Source organism: Mirounga leonina, unplaced genomic scaffold, assembly GCF_011800145.1.
Source record: "Mirounga leonina isolate KUSES-001 unplaced genomic scaffold, KU_Mleo_1.0 Mir_126, whole genome shotgun sequence".
In the NCBI taxonomy this organism is placed as follows: Eukaryota; Metazoa; Chordata; class Mammalia; order Carnivora; family Phocidae; genus Mirounga; species Mirounga leonina.
In genome coordinates, this window is record NW_023270314.1 from 26,805,214 (window position 1) to 26,816,198 (window position 10,985).

At 45.8% G+C, this 10,985-nt stretch overlaps 1 protein-coding gene across 8 annotated transcripts in view; it reads right to left on the minus strand.

Annotated features, from left to right (window-relative positions):
• ATF1 (activating transcription factor 1) overlaps nt 1–2,694 on the minus strand; it is an 82,910-nt gene extending 80,216 nt beyond the window's left edge. For 5 of the 8 annotated variants that reach the window (XM_035002675.1, XM_035002669.1, XM_035002673.1 and 2 more), the window contains exon 1: nt 2,468–2,694. The gene's annotated coding sequence lies outside the window, so the exon portion shown is untranslated. Of the gene's footprint in view, nt 1–2,105; nt 2,198–2,467 lie in introns of those variants that run through there. The other 3 variants (XM_035002672.1, XM_035002666.1, XM_035002667.1) reach the window with 2 other exon arrangements.
• Between the last annotated feature and the right edge of the window lie 8,291 nt (nt 2,695–10,985).

The window sequence follows — 10,985 nt, forward strand, 5'->3', positions numbered from 1 at the left end:
CAAGTGAACTCATGATCTCCCTTCAAAATTGTTCCTATTCGTCATGCTGAATTTCTTTCAGATCTTCCCATGTGCCTGCCTTGCTTTCTCTCACCCTCAGGCTTTCACACATGCCATTCCCTCTGCCAGAAACACTACTCCCCTTCTCTTCATGTGGCCTATTCCTTTCAGTTATTCTCCCAGGCAATCTTTCATGACTCCCTCAGACTAGTCAAGAAGCTCTGGCTGTATCCCCAAAGCACATGTTACCCCCTCTTCTCATGGCACTTATCCCAGTAGTGTAATGGCCTGTTTTTGGTCTTGCCACCAGAATGCAAGCTCTAGGGAGCCAAGCCAAAGACCATATCCTGTTCCCAATATAGCACTAATACCTTGCACATTTATTAATGCTGAATAAATCAATGTGTTTAGTAGGGTTTGTCAATACTATATATTTTTTAATGTCAGAGTATAATCTTCATCTGCTCACTCTTTTCAGCTATTGCTCTTCAAACTGAGGTTAAGATCAACAATCTGTTAAAAACTAGCTCAACACAGAATGAACTGTACATGTACAAAGGCATTTTCTATGAAAGTAATGTATTTCCTGGCAGCAGATGGAAGCTTAACATTAGACCACAGTAAGAAGGGCAGAATCACAGGGGGCAGTGAAACAGTAACAGTTAAAGAAATATATTTAGACAATTACTTCAACTTGGCTTTAGAATCAAGACAACACGGGCAAAAAAAAAAAAAAAAAAAAATCCTAGAGATGGAAATTCATTATAATTAAGTAGGATATGTGAAGAAAAAGCATCTTTAGACGGGACTACCACCTACTGGCGATACAGTAGTACTCTACAGATGTATCACAGACCAAACATAACCTTAAAGGATAGTAGAACGAATACACTCAGTGTTAGGACAACTGTACTGATTCTAATCGGGACACCGAGGAACATGTATATTACAAAATCTACAGGAAAAATAGCATTTTAATAAAACTGCTTATTTCTGGTGGTAACAAAATTCTCAAGATAAAATGCATTTTGCAAACATAAACAAACATGGCATACAAACTCTCATCACGAACCAGGCCAGTTTGACAAAGATGCTTGCCAAATCTACGTTGAAAAAGCCTCAGGAGGATACTCTCAATAAGCATTACAGGTATCCCCCACTGCTCGAAAATTCGTGTTACCGCACTGCACTTTTACGAAAACCTACACTAGTACCTGACTTCAGTAACCGAAAGAAATCTCGAAGAGGATTTTCACTTTCAGGAAAAAAGTGAAAATAGCATTCAGCGTTTGTTTGTTTCACAGCCAGCCATTACAGAGGCAGCCTGGACCACAACAGCAAGAGTGGCCTGCCAAACTCCTTCCCCCAGAACTGCACTCAGCATCTCACCAAGTCTCCATAGCTTTGAACTGCGTCTGTGAGCATCGGGACTTTATCTCAATTTGTTTTGTTAGTAAGATGAGTCCTAAGGTATCAGAAAAGCCTGAGAGATTATTTTGGGGGTCTGAGAACACTGAAAATGTTTTCCATATAAATGGTAACTGCTTCTTCGCTTCAGGCCATTTCTCTTAAGGAAAGGTTTCCCAGGAATGCCCTTTCTGATAGCTGAGGAAACCTGTACTAGCCCACAGCTCCTCAAAAACGGACAAAATCACCATTATTTAACACCTACAATGATTTTAGAGCAGATTAAGCTGCACGCTCCAACGTGTAGCTGATGCTGGGAACTACCATGCTTAGTTTCATGATACCAGAGAAAAGCAAAGAGAGTTTCCTCGGCTTGATCCTCTGTCCAGAGATAAACAGAGGAGCTTCTACCATCCCTCTCTCTCCTTCCTCGCCCATCAGCTACACCTTTCCAGTACTGTTTCGTGCGTCCGTGTCATTACTATCTACCTCCCCACTGGACTGAAAGCTCCCTGCGGGCAAGGGCTGCTTCTGCCCTCCACCGCCAGCCGCCCGGGGCCGCGCACGCCGAGCGCGGCCGGTGTGCTCCGTGGGCTCCCTGGCGGACAGACCCGGTCTCGGGAAGCTGGGCGGAAAACGCGCGGAGGCCAAGGCCACGCCGCCCTCCCCGCCCCGCCGTCCCCGCCCAATCCCGAGACCTTCGACGGAGGGCGCTCGCCTTGGGCCGCAGAGGGGCCGCTTCAGAGGCGAAAGCCATCCCCGAGAGGAGGTCTCCGGTTTTATTTTGGTTGGGGGGGAGGGGGGAGGCAGGGGAGACCGACGGCTGAGGGGGAACAGCCGGGCCAGGCGCGAGAACCGGAAGGGCGCTCGGCCGGGGGACAGCGGGCAGCCCCTCCCCCTTCCGCCGCGCGCCCTCCGCGCCCCTCCCCCACCGCTGCAGCCGCGCGCGACCCCCCACCGGGCGCGAGACTTGACTCGGCGTCCCCGCCGGCGCCGAGTCCCCGCGCCCTCCCTCTGCCCGGGGACACGGGAACACGTCCCACCCCCGCCCCCTGCTTACCTGTGGCTGCCGCCTCGCCGCTGTCCGGGGCGGGAACTTCCACTCCCCCCTCCCAGGTGGATCCGAATTCTCTACCCACTTCCCCACCCCCTCACGCGGCGGGGGACGTGCCTCTGTCTCAGGGGTCAGGAGGAGCGGGGAGAATCTGTGTCACTTAACAGCCAACTGTCCTAGGCTACCGTTTCCTCGGCAGTCAGGGCCGCCACTGGCGGCATGATCTACACCAGGCCGGGGGCGGGGGAGGAGAGGGGGGCAAAACTGAGTAAGTGAGCGTGGGGGGTGAGGTTAAGGCGGTCCCTCCGTGCGGGCCGCCGTCCTACGTCACCACGTTGCTCACGTGACGTGCCGCCATCTTGTGCCGGGGCTCTTCGGACCGCAAGGTGTGTGTCCCCGCGGTGTTACTCGGCGAGAGTTGGAGGCGGAGGTTGCCTGTGATCGTTTTTCGCTTGCGGAGCTCTGCCCCCACACGTCTGTGTTCGGAGGCCCTGGCTGGCTTGGTGGGCTCGGTGTGAGGCACTTTTTATCGGTGGCGTCGCTCTCAGCTCAGCTCCTACTTGCTCTGGGTCAGGTGGTCAGACCCAGAACTGTCGTCCCTGGCCTCACCTGCCCGGATCTCGGAGAGAGAAGTGACTAAAGCATGGAGGCTTGCCCTCCTCATCTTCTCTTCGTTTACGCAGCCTATTTTTAACCCCATAAAACTGCGTTGAGTTGCATCCTTATATCCCATGTGAAAGGGTCTTCTCCAAAGACTGATTTCACACATACACACGGTGCCGGCAGAGTGTTTTGAGCTCCACTAAGGGTGTCACGCTGAAACATTTACTTCAACTGTTACAGTGGAGCGTTATAAAATAAAATGTTACACGCCGTCACTTTAATACATTGCAAAAACTTTATAAAATATTTTTAAGGGCGCCTCGGTGGCTCAGTCGTTGAGCATCTGCCTTCAGCTCAGGTCGTGATCCCAGGGTCCTGGGATCGAGCCCCGCATCGGGCTCCCTGCTCGGCGGGAAGCCTGCTTCTCCCTCTCCCACTCCCCCTGCTTGTGTTCCCTCTCTCGCTCTCTCTCTGTCAAATAAATAAAATCTTTAATATATATATATTTTAAATGTGTATCTACCTTTCTGGAAAAGGGATTATGCATTATTCTGAATTTTTTTTGTATCCATTTCCTAGCAAAATATTTTTATGGCTTTATAGTGATCATAACAAATGATAAACGATAAACCTTTTAGTGTGCTCTTGACGAAATAAGTTCCAGGATTTTTCTGGAGTTTTACTGGCTTGAGATCTCCAATGCAGGAAACTTGATTTAGTGGATAGAGCCATTCCTGGTTTTGACCTTTATGGCCTGGGCGCCTGGGTGGCTCAGTTGGTTAAGCGTCTGCCTTCGGCTCAGGTCATGATCCCAGGGTTCTGGAATCGAGTCCCGTTTTGGGCTCCCTTCTCAGCGGGGAGCCAGCTTCTCCCTCTCCCTCTCCCTCTGCTTGTGTTCCCTCTCTCACTGTGTCTCTCTCCGTCAAACAAATAAATAAAATCTTAACCTTTAAGGCCAGCTAATCGGATTTAAAGCTCAAGAGTTACTGTGCCAGACACTCCAAAGAGCTCACTAACATTTAGTTAATGCCATTCATTCAGCAAACATTGTTGACTATTAAAACAGGTGCCCTTATTTTCGATTTTTGATTAGGCAAATGACCCAAACCTCTCTAAGCTTGTCTTCTTGTTATTAGAATTGAGAAGAGTATAATACTCATGCTGTGTTCCAGAATTATTTAAAGGATCAAAATGTCATATACCATAGGAAAGCACAGTGTCCTATTAAAGGTAAGGAGTGAGGAAGAGGTTCTCAGACATCAGCCTTTCCTAATGAACAAAACCCAGTATCAATCATTCTGGAATCCAGAATATTAATGTCTGGAAGGCTGGCTGTAAGTTTACTGTTCTTTTGTGTTTGGTTGTTTCTTCCTTGGAACTCAGAATGCTTAACAAATACTGATCAGTAAAAGAGGGGTGGGAGACTGAAAAATGTTATCAAAAGAAACAAAATCTTACTGAAACCTTCAAACTGCATGGACTGCTTCCTCTTCAGTTCCTCTTCCACCTTTGAAGCATCTGAAGTTTAAATCAGATACTATGCTGTACAACGCTGCCACTCACAGATATTTCTAGCATACTTGTTTCTCATGGAAGTGTCACCAGCTGTACCTACCACCCTTCTGAACCTTGAGGAGTAACTGTAGAAGAAAAAAAAAGTCTTGGTTATGACACTCCCAGTTCTATCTGAATAGAAAGAGTTTATAAACCAGATGGGCAGGTCTTTGACTTTAGAACTGAGGGAAAAAGGTGAAATAAAATAACCTAACTTTCAAAAGCCAAAGGTAATTGTGTAAAATAAACTAGTCAAGCCAGTAGTGGTGTCTCTTTGGCTCTTCTGGTGCACTGTTTTCTAGTTAAGAGGGAGAGACATTATTAGGAGATGGCTTTAATAATACTACCTATCCCAGGGGCGCCTGGGTGGCTCAGTCGTTAAGCGTCTGCCTTTGGCTCAGGTCATGATCCCAGGGTCCTGGGATCGAGCCCCGCATCGGGCTCCCTGCTCAGTGGGAAGCCTGCTTCTCTCTCTCCCACTCCCCCTGCTTGTGTTCCCTCTCTCGCTGTGTCTCTCTCTGTCAAATAAATAAATAAAATCTTTAAAAATAATAATAATAATACCTATCCCATTAAGTCTTGTAGTTTGAACGAGTTTAATACAGGTAAAGTTAGAGCCACTCCCGGCCCACAGTAAGCACTAAATGTTGGATTTTAATATGGAAAATACTGCAGTGTAAACACTGGAAGCTTAAATAACCGTTAAGTGGCCACACACCCTGAGAAGCCTCACAGGTTAACAAAAGGACTGAGCTGGAGTGGAGGACTTGAGAGCCAAAGATAGTTGCTAAATGCCCGCAGGGGTTCTAAGAACTACAACCATACTAGTTCAGATGACTCAGTTCTGAAACTGCTTGCTGCTTCACGTTAACTACACTTGAATTAAACATCTAGAACGAGGGGCGCCTAGGTGGCTCAGATGGTTAAGCGTCTGCCTTTGGCTCGGGTCATGATCCCAGGGTCCTGGGATGGAGCCCCATATCAGGCTCCTGGCTCAGTGGGGAGCCTGCTTCTCCCTCTCCCTCTGCCTCTCTCCCTGCTCATGCTCTCTCTCTCCCTCTCTGTATCTCTGTCTCAAGTGAATAAATAAAATCTTTTAAAAAAATAAAAAATAAAATAAACATCTAGAACTAGTCTGTGGGCCCTGGGAGCAATGGACAACTATCCCTCCTACTTTTTTTTTTTTTAAAGATTTATTTATTTGACAGAGACAGAGATAGGGAGAGCAGGAACACAAGCAGCGGGAGTGGGAGAGGGAGAAGCAGGCTTCCCCCCGAGGAGGGAGCCCGATGTGGGACTCGATCCCAGGACCCTGGGATCATGACCTGAGCCGAAGGCAGACGCTTAACGACTGAGCCACCCAGGCGCCCTATCCCTCCTACTTTTATAGAAGCTTCTCACCAATCTTACCAACAGTGGGCCCCTGACCCAAGCTGGCCATCAGAGTCTCCCCTATGGACATTTATTTTTTATCAAAACTTGGTCTTTCTCTAGGTGAATGGACCTAAAGCTTAGGAGCTTTGTAATGAGCCTCTTCCATCTGTGAACAATGCAGATGAGCTGAGAAAGCAAACCAGTGGCTTTCTAGGCCCTCGTTCTAGAACCTGCCTGAGATGCAGCTGCCTGCCACAGCCCTGAGGTTCCACAAGCCATCCTTTGTCCTTGAAATGAATAGCACTTTTCTATTTAAGCTAGCTTACTTTGGTTGCTGTGATCTCTAGACTCCTATCTATTACACCTGGATACAGGAGAAATAATTTCCTTGTGACTACCTACCTCCCCTTCTCTGTACCCTATCACCTTAGTCCAAGCTATCAATACTTCTTGCATTGTCTATTACGGTAGCCTCCTAGCTGGTACCACTAATAAAACCCTATAATGAGTTAAGTATTGGTTACTGTTGTGTGGTTGGATTGTATAAGTAAGCAGATTATTTACCTTCAAGATTATTATTAAAGAGTTGTAGCAAGACAGCTTGGAACTAAAATTCAGCTTACTGGAGGAACCTTCTTTATGTTGGTCAGAGCAGCCTGCATGTATCATGCACCTTTGTAAGCCCCCAGGTAGTGACATTGAGTGGTGCTCTGAGGGCAGGAGAGTCAAATCCTTACACCAAAAACAAATCTGTTCACATGAGAACAAATCACCAGGCCTTCTAGGATGGAAGAAGCCCAGTGTTGTCAACTATCAAGTGGCCACTTAGTCTCCTGAAGAAAGAGTGTCACATTGGGAGTTCAGTATTGGTTTGTGTCAATGTTTAAGTGAAGATTCAGAGATAGCAGTAGCTAAATAAGCCTTGGTAAATGGAAGTCTAGGCTACTGGGCCCTAACATAGTCTCCATCTCTGCCACTATGGCTACTCCATACATGTGCTCATTGTGCCAATTCTGAGATGCTCAGTGGCAAGCTGACATCAATCAGCCGAGTCATTTTGTTTATATGGATGTTCAGTGTCTCTCTCATGGTGGATGCTTTATAGTGGCATTGACATGTGAAGCAAAGATCTTCATACTTTGTTCTCCCTCCCCTGTGTCTATCCATAGACCTCTACTCCAGACCTTGTTGTATCCAGTCTCCCAGTCTTTTTCCTTTCAAGACACTGACCAACTGGTTAGGCCATTTGCCACTGCCCATGAATCCATTTATATTCTCACTTTGAGCTACTTCTTGCACAGAACGGGTGATCATTTTAATATCTGCCTGTTGGGAAGATTTCCCTTGAAACAGAATGGCCATAACCCACTCATAGACCCAAACCATAACCCATCCATATACCAAACTTGGGCTTTTCCCACCAGCTTCACAGGACTCTTCCCCCATGCTCCATTACAGCCATAGGTATGAGCTGAGTGAAGAACATTGGTGCAATGTAGTGTGTAACATGGGGTTCTGGGGACCCTGCTCATGCAGATTGCTTGTGTCCTCTGATCCTGCTTAGGCTTGATCCCAGGTGTAACATTTCCATCTTATGATGGATTGGTACTGGGCCCATCTGACTTTATGACTTGGTGTGTCTCACACAATCCAGCCAGTGATGGAAAGTTCCAGATGCATGGTCACTTGGTGTCCCGTGGTCACCCTTTCCATCTCCATTGTGGCCCAGTGGCCCACGAGAAGCTGCCTTTCAAACGGCATATAATTCTCTGCTACGACTCGCATGTTCTTGCTCCAGGATTTTAATAGTTTGCATTGTGATTCTTCCACTGGATCTTGCCGTAAACTTCACCTCCACCACCATGGGTCTGCCATATCTATGGCTCCAAAGCTTACTTAAAGTCGTCCCTGGTATATTGTGCAGAGCAGTTTAACCAGGGATAGAGGGCGCCTGGGTGGCTCAGTCGGTTAGGCGACTGCCTTCGGCTCAGGTCATGATCCCGGAGTCCCGGGATTGAGTCCCGCATCGGGCTCCCTGCTCAGCGGGGGGGTCTGCTTCTCCCTCTGACTCTCCCCCTCTCACGCTCTCTCATTCTCTCTCTTTCAAATAAATAAAATAAAATAAAAAAAGGGGGGGGCGCCTGGGTGGCTCAGTTGGTTAAGCGACTGCCTTCAGCTCAGGTCATGATCCTGGAGTCCCTGGATCGAGTCCCGCGTCGGGCTCCCTGCTCAGCGGGGAGTCTGCTTCTCCCTCTGACCCTCCCCCACTCATGTGCGCTCTCTCTCTCTCTCTCTCTCTCATTCTTGCTCTCACAAATAAATAAATAAATCTTAAAAAAAAAAAAAAAAAAAACCAGGGATAGAATGTGTTGTCTTCACAACCTGAAGAGGCCTACTAAGGACTGTGTTTCCTTCTTGGAGAAAGAGCATGTAAGACGCATTAACTTGTTGTTGTTGTTGTTGTTGTTGTTTACGTAAGCTATGCCTAATGTGGGGCTTGAACTTATGACCCAGAGATCAAGAATCGCAGGCTCTATTTACTGAGCCAGCCAGGTGCCTCAGTAATTTGTTTTTTTATGTCAGGAGATATGTCAGCAAAGCTCCTGACTGCTAGACCTCTGACTCTTCAGAGTTGATTTCCCATCCTCTGGATTGCATGCAGCTTACCAAGACCTTCGGTGTACTAACTACTTCTTGTTCCATCGGTCTCATCAGAGTGATGTCATGTAACATACTCTGGGACAAGACTATAAATGTATATTCTTTTTTTTTTTTTAAGATTTTATTTATTTATTTGAGACAGAGAGAATGAGAGAGACAGAGAGCACATGAGAAGGGGGAGGGTCAGAGGGAGAAGCAGGCTCCCCGCTGAGCAGGGAGCCCGATGCGGGACTCGATCCCGGGACTCCGGGATCATGACCTGAGCTGAAGGCAGTCGCTTAACCAACTGAGCCACCCAGGCGCCCTATAAATGTATATTCTTATCCCTTCTATGTGAATGTGAAATACTTCTGATTCTCTTCTTAAAAAAACTTTTAAAAATTGATATATAATTGACATATAAAATTATATGTTTCAGATGTACAACATAATTTGATATATTATGTATTACAAAATGATCCCCACAGTAAGTTGCAATAGTTAACATCCATCACTGCACATAGTTACAAATTTTTTTATCTAGTGAGGAGAACAGACTGGAATAGAAAAGGACCCATTTGTCAAGTCAGTGGCTCCATACCATACCATGTACCTGAGACCATATTAATCCGATCTAGCAAAGATACCAGATCAGATGCAATGGCTACAATTGAGGCTACTAGTTGGTTAAGCTTGTACTCGTATACTGCAATCCTCCGGGATCCATGAGTTTGCATAGAACCAGACTGGTGTATTAAATAGAGCTTAAACAGGGACAATTACCTCTGAATCCTGACATCCTTACAGGTGGCACTAATCTCCCCATTCCCCCCCGCCGAGATGCAATATTATTATCGTTATTGATTATTTGGCTGATTTGGGAGCAGTTTCAGAGGTTTCTCCATTTCTGGGCTTTCAGTTCTATCCCATTGATTGATAGGTCTCTCCTTATGCCAGTACCGTAGCTTTGTAGTAGGTTTTGAAATATGGAAATGTGAGTACTCCAACTTTGTTCTTTTTCAAGATTGTTTTGACTTTTCTGAATCCCTTGCATTTCCATGTGCATTTTAGGATCAGCTTATCCACTTCTGCCAAAGAGGCATCTGGGATTTTGAGAGAGATTGTATTGAATCTGTAGATCAATTTGGAGGGTATTGCTATCCTAACAATATTAAATTTTCCAATCCTTGAACATGGGGATGACTTTCCATTTTAAAGATTTTATTTTATTTGAGAGAGAGAGAGAGATACTGAGAGAACAAGTGGAAGGAGGGGCAGAGGGAGAAGCAGACTCCCTGCAGAGCAGGGAGCCCGATGTGGGACTCGATCCCCAGGATCATGACCTGAGCCAAAGGCAGACGCTTAACCGACTGAGCTACCTCGGCACCTTGACTTTCCGTTGTAGATCTTCTTTAGTTTCTTTCAATGATTTTGTAGTTTTCAGTATGTAAGTTGGCACTTTGGTTAAATTTATTAAGTATTTTATTCCTTTTTATGCTATGTTAAATAGAACTGGTTTTTAAATTTTATTTTTGGAATGTTCGTTGTTAGAAAATAGAAATAAAATAGATATTTTTGTGTTGCTCTTGTATTCTGCCACCTTGTTGAACTTGTTTAACAGTTTGTGTGTGTGTAGGATTTTGTATGTACAAGTCATTTCATCTGTGACTAGAGATAACTTTAATTCTTCCTACCCAATCTGGATGCCTTTTCTCCTCTGAGTGCTCTCAATAGAACCTCCAGTACAATGCGGAATGAAAGTGGTGAGAACAGGGCGCCTGGGTGGCTCAGTTGGTTAAGCAACTGCCTTCGGCTCAGGTCATGATCCTGGAGTCCCTGGATCGAGTCCTGCATCGGGCTCCCTGCTCAGCGGGGAGTCTGCTTCTCCCTCTGATCCTCCCCCCTGTCATGTGCTCTCTCATTCTCTCTCAAATAAATAAATCTTAAAAAAAAAAAAAAGAAAGTGGTGAGAACAGACTTTCTTCCACTGTTCCCAACCTTAGAGAGAAAGCATTCAGTTTTTACTATTAAGGATTATGTAAGCGGTGAGTTTTTCATCGATGGTCTTTATCAGATTGAGTCACCTTCATCTTTGAAGACTTTCACTGGATACAGAACTCTGAGGTGACAGTTGTTCTTGTTTTTTCCCTCCCAGCACTCTAAATATATTGTTCTGTGTTCTTCTGGCTTCCGTTATTTCTAATGAAAAATTGGTTATCATTTATGCCATTTTTCTCCTATATGTAATGTGTTACTTTTACTTGGCTTCTTTGAAGACTTTTGCTTTACTGGAGTTTAGCAGTTTGCCCATGATCATGCCTACATGTGGTTTTCTTTCTTTTTTTTTTTTTTT